At 49.5% G+C, this 12115-nt stretch overlaps 1 protein-coding gene across 5 annotated transcripts in view; it reads right to left on the bottom strand.

Moving 5' to 3' along the window:
• TBL1X (transducin beta like 1 X-linked) overlaps positions 1–12115 on the bottom strand; it is a 230332-nt gene that overhangs the window by 159683 nt on the left and 58534 nt on the right. The gene's annotated exons all lie outside the window — the stretch shown is intronic.

Raw genomic sequence — 12115 nt, 5'->3', positions numbered from 1 at the left:
TTATTTTGGAGAGAGACAGACAGTGCCTGAGCAGGGGAGGGGCAGAGGGAGAGGGAGACACAGAATCAATCAGAAGCAGGCTCCAGGCTCTGAGCTGTCAGCACAGAGCCAGACATGGGGCTTGAACTTACGAACCGTGAGATCATGACCTGAGCCCAAGTCGGATGCTCAACCCACTGAGCCACCCAGGCGCCCCTTAGCTTCTTTCTTTAAGGGGTTTGTGGACTCTAAGGCAGGTAATGAAAATCCCTAATTTCCTAAGTACTCAGCAGGTGACACGTGGGCATTATAACAGAGGTTCAGAAATTTCTTTGCAAAATGATAACAAGTGTTGGTGAGGATTCGGAGAAACTGGAATGCTCATCCATCATGGGTGGGAATGTAAAACAGTGCAGCCACTCTGGAAAACCATCTGGCAGTTCCTTGAAAAGTGAAACACAGAATTCACATGGCCAAGCAATTCCACTCTTAGGAATATGCCCAAGAAAAGTGAAAACATAGGTGCATACAAAAGCCTGTATACAAATCTTCAAGGCAGCTTATTTTTAATAGTCAAAAAGGGGAAAGAGCCCACATGTCCATCAAATGACAAGTGGATAAGCAAAATGTGGTCCATGCCTAATAAGAGAGTATCTTCAACAATAAAAAAAAAAAAAAAGCACAATACTGACTCATGCTACACCATGGATGAACTCTGAAAAGCATCATACTAAACAAAAGGAATCAGACACAAAATACACATACTGTATGACTCCATTTATTTGAAATGTCCAGAAGAGACAAATCCATAGATACACAAAGATAAGGGGTTGCTAGGTCCTGGCAGGGAGGGGAAGACGGACCGTTGGTGGACACAGGGTGTCTTTTGGGGCCGATAAATGTTCTGAAACTGCACTGTGATAATACCTGCATGACTGTGAGTTTACTAAAAATCACTGAATTGTACATCTCTAGCAAGTGAATGTTGTAAACGATGCCTCAGTAAAGCTGTTTTTCTAAAAAAAAAAAAACAAAAACCCTAAGATCCTTGAAGCAAAGATTACCTATGATTGTGTGTATAAACACTAAACAAAATGTACTGTTACGCTGTTACTGTATGATCCAAAAACTAGAGAAATTTCCAATTTAAAAAAACAAACAAACAGAAACTTCATTTGCTCTGATAAAAAGGATTTTATACTTTAAATAAGTACATTTCCTCTAGCGTCAAAAGCATAATTGCACAATCTAACTTGGTAAGAGGCATATAGAAGGCCTTTCTGATTCAAATTATGCCTGAACAATAAATTTTATTGAATCGAGTCACATTTATACATAACATAATTTTCAGCTGCTTTGTGATGAAAATCGAAATACATAAAACGCTTCTTGTGGCAGTCACAACAGAACCCAGAAGATGAAACTCACTAGAATATCTGCTTATTAGGAGTCAGGAATACTAACACCTGAAACCCTAGTTTAAGTGGATTTTAAATTCAATATAAGTGGATTTTAAATTCAATAAGTGGATTACAAAATTCAATTTTCTGTTGTGACACATGACGAAGCTTCAAGAATGACAGGGAAATATATTTTTAAAACTGCCCAGTAGCTAATGAACCTGTTGTAGAGCTTTTCTTCCAGACAAGCATGAACTTCAGCATTGTTAAAAAGATGTCTGTAACTCACCCACTTTAATTTCAGCTTTTTCTGTGGAGTATACTCTTCTTTTTCAGATTGAACCCTCACTATAAAATCAGAATTTTGTAGGATTACTGTTTGCCCAGGTTCTTGAAAAGAACCTGTCCAGGGGCACCTGGGTGGTTCGGTCGATTGAGTGTCCAACTCTTGGTATCGGCTCAGGTCACGATCTCATGGTTCGTGCGATCGAGCCCCGCGCCGAGCTCTGCACAGAGAGCAGAGCCTGCTTGGGATTCTCTCTCCTTCTCTCTGTTCCTCCCACGCTCGGGCGAGCCCTCTCTTTCTCTCAAAACAAACAAACAAACAAACAAACAAACAAACAAACAAATAAATAAAAGAACATGTTCAGATGTGGTCCGTCGTGGTAGGGTCAATGAGAAGGACAACAAACAGGTGACCCATCTCACTCCCAGGGTGTGTTCTCACTAAAAGAGGAGGAAGAGGCCATCGAGCAGAAGTCCTGGACCCTGATCTTTTGTCCACTTCTTACGGACCCCCTGGTCCCAGTACACTCAACTCTGGACTGTTAACACCTCTGGTTTATGCACGGTGTTGGTTTCCTATGGCTGTTGTAACAAATTAGCATCAACTTAGCTGCTTCAAGCTACCCAGATTTGTTCTCTGGGTTCTGGAGGCCAGATGTCTGGAGCGGGTCAGAGGGGCAGAGCCTCCTTCTGAGGCTCCAGGGCAGAGTCCGTTTCCTCAGCGTGTCCAGCGTCTGGAGGCCGCCGGCATCCCGTGGCCCGTGGGCCCCCATGCCTCCAGCCTCTGCTCCAGTGCACACCCTCCTCTCTCGGATTCTGACCCTCCTGCTTCTCTCCTCCTCCACGTGGAGGCGTCTCAGTGGCGACTGTGACCCACCCAACCAGAAAACCTCCCCATCTCAAGATCCTGGAGACACGCTCATGGGTTCCAGGACTAGGACTGGACACCTTCCGAGGGCCAATGCTCTGCCTGCCACCACGATCAAGGCCCACCTTAAGAAATGGGAAGAGCACCCAGAGTCGCCGCAGCATGAGAGAAGCACGTGGTGATGGCAGGGGAAAGAGCGGCTGGGGACGCGAGTGCTATTTTTAGGACTCTGACCAGTAGTGAGAACCGCTCTTTGGTAGGGGACTGTGGTCGAGGGGGTGGGCACGTGTGAGCTCTGCCCGGCACACTTCACAGTTTAGGCTGGCCTGGTATCAGGAACCAGAGGTGGGTGCAAACCCAGCCAGCTCCAACTCCCACGAGCTTGACCTCAGAAGGCACCAAACGCTTACTGACACCTTATTCGTTTATTCCCCACACGCACTGCTCTCCCCCAGTCACGGATACATGGACTGGGGCTGGATGGTTTTCCCAAGACCGCAGACCCACCCAGCAGGAAGGCTGGCACCTCAATTCTAGAACGCTCCCTCTTCTGTGAACGCCACCGCCATCTTCCTCAAAGCTCAGCTCAGTCCCCAAACACCTCCCGCCCCCTTTGCCCTAAAACACCCAAACCAGAAATGTCGGATCTCGAAGGCAGGATAAACGCGACCGCAACATTTACAGACCCAGACGGAGGCCTGAGGACCCCTGGACAAGCAAGGCCAAGGTACGCACCACGTGGGCAGGGGCCCGCCTCATCCCGGACACCACACACCTCATCTCCTCCCTCATCTAAGGGCCCGGCACCCACATGTCCAGCAGGTCCTTACCCGGTGCCCAGTGACGTCCACACCTTCCCTGCAGCTCTGATCCCTGCAATGGAGCCTCTGGTACTTATCTGCCCCTCCGACCAGATCTGATGGTCTCACCTGCCCCTCCGACTGGATCTGAGGGTCTCACCTGCCCCTCCGACTGGATCTGAGGGTCTCACCTGCCCCTCCGACCGGATCTGAGGGTCTCACCTGCCCCTCCGACCGGATCTGAGGGTCTCACCTGCCCCTCTGACCAGATCTGAGGGTCTCACGTGCCTCTCCGACCAGATGTAAGGGTCTCAAGGGGGAAAACTACGCTCCACAACTCCAGTGCCTGCTGAGCACCTGGCCTACTGTGCTCGCGAAGTGTCTGTGCCATGAATCCGTCACTCTCTGCTTTGTGACCTCCATATGCAACGCTAAACATGGAGAGAGATCCTATACACTCTCCACAAACATCCCGGAATACACGTGTTTCCCAAAACGACCATGTGCCCACACAATTCTTCCTCCACATTGATAGGGGGCTGTGTGTCTGCATCAGAGTCCTTTTCCACTGCACCCATCTCGGCTTTTGTACTGGGAAGCTCAGGTCGTGAAGCTGTAAAGGGAACACTCACAACATAATCTACTTATATGCGCGAAAGAAAACTGTTGAAATGCGCCACCCTAAAAATCAGAACATTGTAGACTACATCTTGAAAATATGAAATCCACCCTATTATGCACCCTTGAGCAGGATGGAAGACGCCCTCGGGTCTTCACTTCACTGTCACCAACATCACCAACATATATGTGCCAATGCCCAGGAGGTTACAATACCCTGGGCAAGTGTTGGGGATCCATCTTAAAGCCGGATTCCAGGGCACACGTCTCACGGCCTGCGTCGTGTGTACAGTGAGCAGCGTTCTGTGTGTGCACGCACACATGTGATGTATATGTGTCTACACACACACATATATATACTATCTTATATTTAAAAACTCACAAAATGAGACTCTAAGACATTCATTAGTCCAGAATGCTTACACTTTGACACTACGTACATTTGGGGCCAAGGCCATTCTTTGTGGTGCGGGCTATCCTGTGTCCTATAGGACGGTGGCAACATCCCTGGTCACACCCCGCTACATGCCAGGAACATTCCCCTCCCCCCTCCCCCCCCCTTCGAGCTATGACAACCAAAACTATCTCCAGACAATGCCACATGCTCCCTGGGGGACACAGCTGCCGCGGGCTGAGAATCGCCAGTCTAAACCACCAAAACGTCCCCAGACGGAACGTGGCCTGACATTATTTAAGGCATACGGTCCTTGGAACAAGAGCAGTGTGCTTTCCCAGATTATGATGACTCACAGCCAGAATCATCCGTTCTGAGAGGTCTTACGAACGCAATACATTCTGCATCACGCTTTTCCGACCTACATTCCATCAAAATGACCAAATGATAAGCTCTCACAAAAAACAATCTGTGTTTTTCCAAGCAAAAAAAAAAAAAAAAAAAAAAAAAAGAAGAAAGAAAAAAGTCCGTATTTTACCAAGGGGATTTTGAAGAGTCTAACAAAAACCGAAATTGCTTCCTTTCATTAGCTTTCCACCGAAGCCCGCAATCAGGGAGAGCGCTCGGGAGGTGGTCCTGCATTAACCCAGATTCCATCTTCCCCACACTTGACCGACATTCTTCTAGGTTACATAAACATTGCCTCTAAATTACTGTTTATTTTCGTTCGGCTTGTGGACAAAGAATCAAATGGAGTGCTGGAAACAGAGTCTACATCAAAGCTCTCATTTTCTCCTTTTCACGGCGACTCCAAAAAGGATTTTCACGCTCGCGTCCGTCTGCCTCTTTCTCCCTCCAGCGAAGGCCCAGAACCCGGGGGCAGGGCCCTGGACAACGATTTCTGGGAGCCCAGAGCCGCAGCCCCTTTGACAGGGACTGGGATCAGAAGGGACGGGTCGCTCAGTGACTGCTGGGACGGCCACACCAGGCTGGGCACGGCGAGGGAAGGGGCCGTGGCCGTCCCCTCTGCCCTGCCTTCCGAGAAAGCCGTCTGATCTGTGTGTGCCATCGTCCCGGCCGCTCTGCCCCACGCAGAAGCTCGAAGGAAATGAAAGCGTCCTTCATGCTGCTTTTAGGACCTTAGTGGGGGTGGGGGGGCGGCGCAGTGCTCTTTTTCTCCAAGATTCCACAGGGAACTAGCTGCTGCACGTTGTTCCCAAGTCCAAACCGCGAGGTGTGCAGGTCCTACAGGTGACGGGGATCGCAAGAACAGGTCTGTGCAGGGAGCACAGGGACAGTGGAACTCTAGGTCCCCAGGGAGCCCGCCTGGTACAGGAGGGAGCGAACAACTCCCCTTGCTTTTACTTGCGAAATGCAAGCATTTGAGTGGCTTTTACATCCTCGGTGGGCTTGGGACCCATGATCTCTGACATCTGTTTCAAAGGTCTCATTTGATGGAGCTGGAGTTGGCGGACTTTTTCTGAAAAGGCTAGATTGATGCTTTTCCCCCAACCAGTTAAAAATGTGAGAACCAGGGGTGTGTGGGTGGCTCTGTCGGTTGAGAGTCCAACCTGAGACTTCGCCTCAGGTCATGATCTCAAGTCCATGGGTTCAAGCCCTGCGTCGGGCTCTGTGCTAACAGCTCAGAGCCTGGAGCCTGCTGTGGATTTTGTGTCTCCCTCTCTGCCCCTCCCCGGCTCGTGCTCTGTCTCTGTCTCCCAAAAAATAAAATGAAACGTTAAAAAAAAAAACCATGAGAACCATCGTCAGTGTGAAGTGTGCACAAAAGCAGGCAGCAAGCCAGGTTTGGCCAGGGGCGGGGGGCTGCTGTTTGAGACCCAGCCCTGGAGGAGCAGAAGCAGGCAGCCGTCACCTCCTGCTGGCACAGCCCGCGGCCCACCTCTGGGCCCGGAGAGAAGACATGATGCTGCCCAGGACGCCATGACAGAAGGCAAGAGAAGAAGGAAGGAAAATCTACACTTGCACATCTGGGAGAAAGAGGTCTTTCTGAGCCTAGAATGCGCTCTTTGTGTCGTCTGTGCTAAGAAACTCAGGCCAGGGGATAACCGGTACCTTCAAGCATGACAAAGGCATGGTATTTTGTATAAAACTGATACTGCTTAGCCTTAAGCTTTGTGTCTTATTTTTTAAGAATTTTTTAAAGTTTATGTATTTATTTTGAAAGACAGACAACATGAGCAGGGGAGAAGCAGGGGAGGGGGGGATATGGGGGAGTGGGAAGGGAGGGAGGGTCCCAAGCAGACTCCACACTGTCAGCACAGGGCCTGATGTGGGGCTCAATCCCATGAACCAAGAGATCATGACCTGAGCCGAAATCAAGAGTTGGACGCTTAACCGACTGAGTCACGCAGGCGCCCCATGCCTTTCTTTTTTATTCCTTACTTTGCATGAATATAAATCAACATTAGTGAGTGTTGTTTCCTTAGGGTATTCCTCGTATCACACACACGTAAGTGTATATATATCAAGTGATCACAAGTGGTCTCAATTGGACCTCTTTTCATCACGTCTTTGGAGAAACCCTTGTAATTCTCCAGAAGAGCACCAAAAATCCTACACACCAAGCTTAATAAATAGTGAAATACTTAATACTAAAATAGCATAGATAGGATGCTTTGCTAACCATCAGTCACAAAACCTACTTAAGAAGTTGACATTTTCTTTGTATAAATGTAAGCATTACCAACAGATCTTCGGCAGGGGAAGCGGGGGCGGGGGGGACTTTAAGAAAAGTAAACAAATGTAGCGAGGAGCCCAGAAATGCAGCAGAAAATAAAATGGATTAGGAGGCGAGTTGGAATGTGACTTTAGAGAACACCTATTCATAGAGTTTGGACTTGGGGATCATGGAAATGTTTTTATATTCAAAAATAGCCTTACTCTCCAAAGATTGGGGGCAGGGAACCACAAGAGGGGGAAAATAAAAGGAAAGACAAAAACCACCACGCAATAGAGATAAAGCCAATTTGGCAGAATGCTAACAACAGATGAACATAGTCATAGTTTCCTGTGTGCCGAAAATGTCTTACCATATAAAGCCGAGAATAAAAAGTGCATAAACCTTGGCCAGGTCCACTGGGCCACTATTTGTCTTCAACAAAATACCAAGTGAAGTCTGTCTTAATACTGAAATGGTAGTTCAAATGTATCTTGTTACAACAAAAAGCACTGAGTTTGTGTCTGTGTCGAGCTCGACACTGACAGTTAAGCACACGCTCCCACGAGTTGTGTCTGGATCCTCCCCGTCGAGGGCTGCACAGGCATGACCGCCCCCCTCCCCCCTGCAGACTCAGGAAGGCCGGACACTGTGCAGTCGAGCTCCAGAGAGTCAGAGTGAAAAACACGGGGCCAGAATTTCCGTGGACACGAGACCATCCCAAAGCTGTGTAGCCAGGCCACCTCTCCAGAAGGCTTCACAGATCCCATGGGACAGCAATGGTCGTGTTTCCTGGGCTCTCAACTGAGCAAGTACCTTATAATTAGCAGGAGTTTGGACCATTTAAAAATAACTCACAACAGAGATGCCTGGGTAGCTCAGTCGGTGAGGCGTCTGATCCTAGATTTCACCTCAGGTCATGATCTCATGGTTTGTGAGTTCGACCCCCACTTCAAGCTCCAGGCTGACAGCATGGAACCTGCTTGGGACTTTGATACTCTCTCTCCCCCTCTCCCAGAATAAATAACTTTAAATAAAAATAACTTACAACAGACTTTACATGCATTTCTTCTGCTCAGTGGTAGTAATGGCTTGAGTAACATGGTGAACACTTTTCTCAGTCCTTCTCAGGCTCTAAGCCCAGGGGTGGGGGAGAAGGCTGGTCTGGGTTTTTGTTGTTGTCTTTAAGAACAGGAGATTACAGGCGCGCCTGGGTGGCTCACTCGATTAAGCGTCTGGCTTCAGCTCAGGTCACCATCTTACGGTTCGTGAGTTTGAGCCCCACATCAGGCTCTGTGCTGACAGCTCAGAGCCCGGAGCCTGCTTCAGATTCTGTGTCTCCCTTTCTCTCTGCCCCTCCCTCACTCATGCTCTCTCTCTAAAAAAGTAACAAACATTAAAAAAAATTTTTTTTAGAAGAATAAGAGATTACAGGGCGCCTGGGTGGCTGAGTGAGTTAAACGTCAACTTCAGCTCAGGTCGTGATCTCGCAGCTCCGTGAGTTCGCCTGGAGCCTGCTTCTGATTCTGTGTCTCCCTCTCTCTGCTCCTCCCCAGCTCTCACTCTCTAAATAGCTAAATAGGTGGATACGTACATACATACGTAAATGTTTAAAGAAAAATGGGAAAAAATACAGAGGGGCACAGGCAGTTCTTTCACTCACAAATGTCACATTTTCCCCAGAATGTGATATTTGCAGTGTCTGCTAACTCCAAAGGAGCTTATAGCTCATTGCTTTGGCCCCTTCAAAACCTGTGAACAAACATCCAGTAAACAAACAGCAAACGCCTGGTGGTGGCAATTCCTAGTGGGAGGACTGCCATACCGCGGGGACCGAACCCCTGCTGTCCTTGGTGTCTGGTCTGGCCCAGAGGTGGGCACATGACTGCAGTTCAACCAGCTGGATACACACACCTACCACATGAGCGCACGCACACACACACTTTGCATCCTGACGTGGTGACACAGGAACACTGATGTATGGGAAGCTTCCTCCACGTTCTTGGTTACACCAGTTTGACGGGATCCAGGCACTGCTGCCCCAGGGAACGCTGCTGTGTTACCTGCTTCCTGCTTCTCAGTCCTGCACAGCTGCCGGGTTTCCTCCTGCTCCCTCACGTCATCGGTTCCGACAGACTCTGTCAGCTCGACTTGGCCAGGAGCGGTCTCTGTCGTTTGAAACCAAGAGCCCGAACGGACCGTCACGCGCCCCACAAGGGGATGTACACGTCTCCCCGAACCCCAAAGTGTCCGAGATGCGTATGTATGCCGCTTTACCGACAGCTTGGTTTTGATTTAGAACCAAGCTGCTGACAGTGTACGTACGTGCACACACGCCCATACCTGCCTATGACTACGTGTAAAACAGCCGGAAAAAATGCACGACTGTCAACAGCTGTTAACCTGTAAGTGCGGTTAAGAGGGAGAAAGAGGTTTTTACCTCTTCCTCGTACCATTCAGTACCCTCTCTAAAAGTTTTACAATTTTAACTAAACAGCATGTACCGTAATAAAAATAAATGCGTACAAACCTAAAAGGCAGGCCAAACCCAGAGAATAAATTCTCACCCATGAGAAATGCTTAATCTCCTTTTGAATCTTTCTTCCTTCTTCTAAGACAATGCCCTCTGACAATATTCCCCTTAAGCCCATCTCCATCTGCGGGCTGAATTCACTGCCATCTTCAAAGAGCAAGGCAGAAATCTTGTTCTCTCACCAGAGAAAAAGAACGGAATTGCCAAACCTAGTCCTGGTAACTCAAGCCCAACACACTGACTTTCCCACATCAGGTGCCTGACACTTCAAGGATCAAAAAATTTACGAACGGATCGGTTGCACCATAATGGCCTTACAATCATTTGTTTCCACAATATTGAATTAGCAGAGTTAATTATAGATAAATTCCACCCAACCCATTTTTGCTTTTTTGTTTGGTTTTGCTTTGTTCTTACGCTGCCCGATTCCCAAGCTCCGTGATGCTGGTGAGGGAGGTTCACTTTGTCACGCATGCTGTACAGCAAAAAAGCACATTCTGCCCTTATTTCTGACTAGAAAGAAAAGCAAAATTAGGAACTGGGAAAAGACTAAGGCCACACTCACACTTAATTAAATTGGTAGAAAAAGCATTTTGGGGGACGCCTGGGTGGCTCAGTCCATCAAGCATCTGACTGTGGCTCGGGTCAGGATCTCATGGTTTGTGAGTTTGGGCCCCGTGTCGGGCTCTGTGCTGACAGCTCGGAGCCTGGAGCCTGCCTCGGCTTCTGTGTCTCCCTGTCTCTCTGCCCCTCCCCTGCTCCTACTCTCTCTCTCAAAAAAAAAAAAAAAAAAAAAAAAAAAAAAGAATATTAGAAAAGAAAGAGCATTTTTACATCCTTTAAACAACGAGAAAGATACGCAAAAATATTTAACAGCAACATTCCCTGGGGCTGGTCACTAAAGGAGAGGCTTTTCCAAAGAACACCCCACGTGGGAGTGAGTGAACGACCATCTTCTCTCCCGACTTCATCCCGAGTAAAACCTCATGGGACACAACCAGCCCGCCCAGCCCCCGCTGCATGAGACTTGCTTGTGATTAGCTCAGCCTGCTGTCAACTTCTAAAACATGGGGCAGCTTCTAAATCAGCACATATCTGAGGTGAACACAAATCACCCTTGGTGTCCCCTGCCTCAGCGGCTCCCACCTTCTCGGCATGAGTCCAGTTCAACCGCCACGGGGAGGAGGTGAGTTCTATAAGGAGGAGAGCACAGCAGAGAGGCTTCGACCTCAGGAAGGAGCCACGGCCTCCTGGCTTTCTCTCTGGCTCGCCTAGGTGTGGCCAGCACAAAGAACACATTCCATCACAGCCCGAGGGCCTCAGGAAGCCCGGCTCCCACAGTGATCGCGGACGGTGCCCGCGGACGGTGCCGACCAGGGTCCAGCACGCCTGACTCCCGGGACTCAGTTACCCCCCAGGGTACTATTTCTGGTAGCTTGCAGGCCAGGCCTGATTCTTTGTCTGGGTCACACAGCTAGTGCTCGAGGCCCTCGAGACCCCGCCCCCTCCCAGGCACGTAGGAGGCGCTCAGCAAGTATCTGCCGGGACAGTGGACGGTGACGATGATGATGGGCTCCCAGGATCTCTGCCCACAGCGTGGAAAATCCCAAGACTTCTCGTCGGATACCCTTCCTGGGCCGAGTTCCTGACCTGTAAATACCAGCTGCGGTCCATGTACAAACCCTGTGGACATTCTGTTCCGCTGGCAGCCAGGGATGTCTTCTAAGACCCTAGCCAGAGCCAGACCCTGTCCCCTGGCACCCTCCTCGGCCCACTGCGTTGGCCCAGTTGTGTCCTCTCAGCCCGTAGTCTGCAAGGATTACTGGAATTAACAGGGCCATGCCCTTCCCACGATCTGGAGAAACAAGGGGAGGGACAGGAGATTCACCAGCCTGGTCTTCCCCACTTGCCTGAACACATGCCGCATGCCAGGATGACATGATGTGACACGGCCCTGTGGCCACCACACAAAGGACAGCTTGGGCGGCGGGGTATCTAAACAACACAGAAGCGCTGTAACAAACCGCTTTTGGCATATTACAAGAGACGGACGAAGCAGAGCCATGAGGGTGGGAGACGGAGGCTTCCGGGGAAGGTGATACCTGAGCCAAGTTTTAAAGGATAAGCCGAAGTTAGTTACAAGGAGAAAAGGGAGTGGGGACCATCACGTGTCTAAAGACGCTAACTGGGGTGCCTGGGTGGCTCCATCAGCTGAGCGTCCGACTTCAGCTCAGATCGTGATCTCACAGTTCCTAGGTTCGAGCCCCACGTCAGAGCAGAGCCTGCTTCGGATTCTCTGTCTCCCTCTCTACCTCTCCCCAACTCGCGCCTGCGCTCTCAAAAACAAACGTAAAAACAAAATAGTAAAGAAATTAACCTTGGGTAGCCCAGGTGGCTCAGTCAGTTAAGCAGCTGACTTCGGCTCAGGTAATGATCTCGGCTTGTGGGTTTGAGCCCCGCGTCGGGCTCTGTGCTGACAGCTCAGAGCCTGGAGCCTGCCTCCGATTCTGTGTCTCCCTCTCTGCCCCTCCCTGGCTTGCGTGCTGCCTGTCCCCCCCTCT

This window comes from Neofelis nebulosa, chromosome X (genome assembly GCF_028018385.1).
Source record: "Neofelis nebulosa isolate mNeoNeb1 chromosome X, mNeoNeb1.pri, whole genome shotgun sequence".
Classification (NCBI taxonomy): Eukaryota; Metazoa; Chordata; class Mammalia; order Carnivora; family Felidae; genus Neofelis; species Neofelis nebulosa.
Note: the sequence above shows the minus strand (reverse complement) of the source record. Positions and strands in the feature narration are given on the sequence as shown.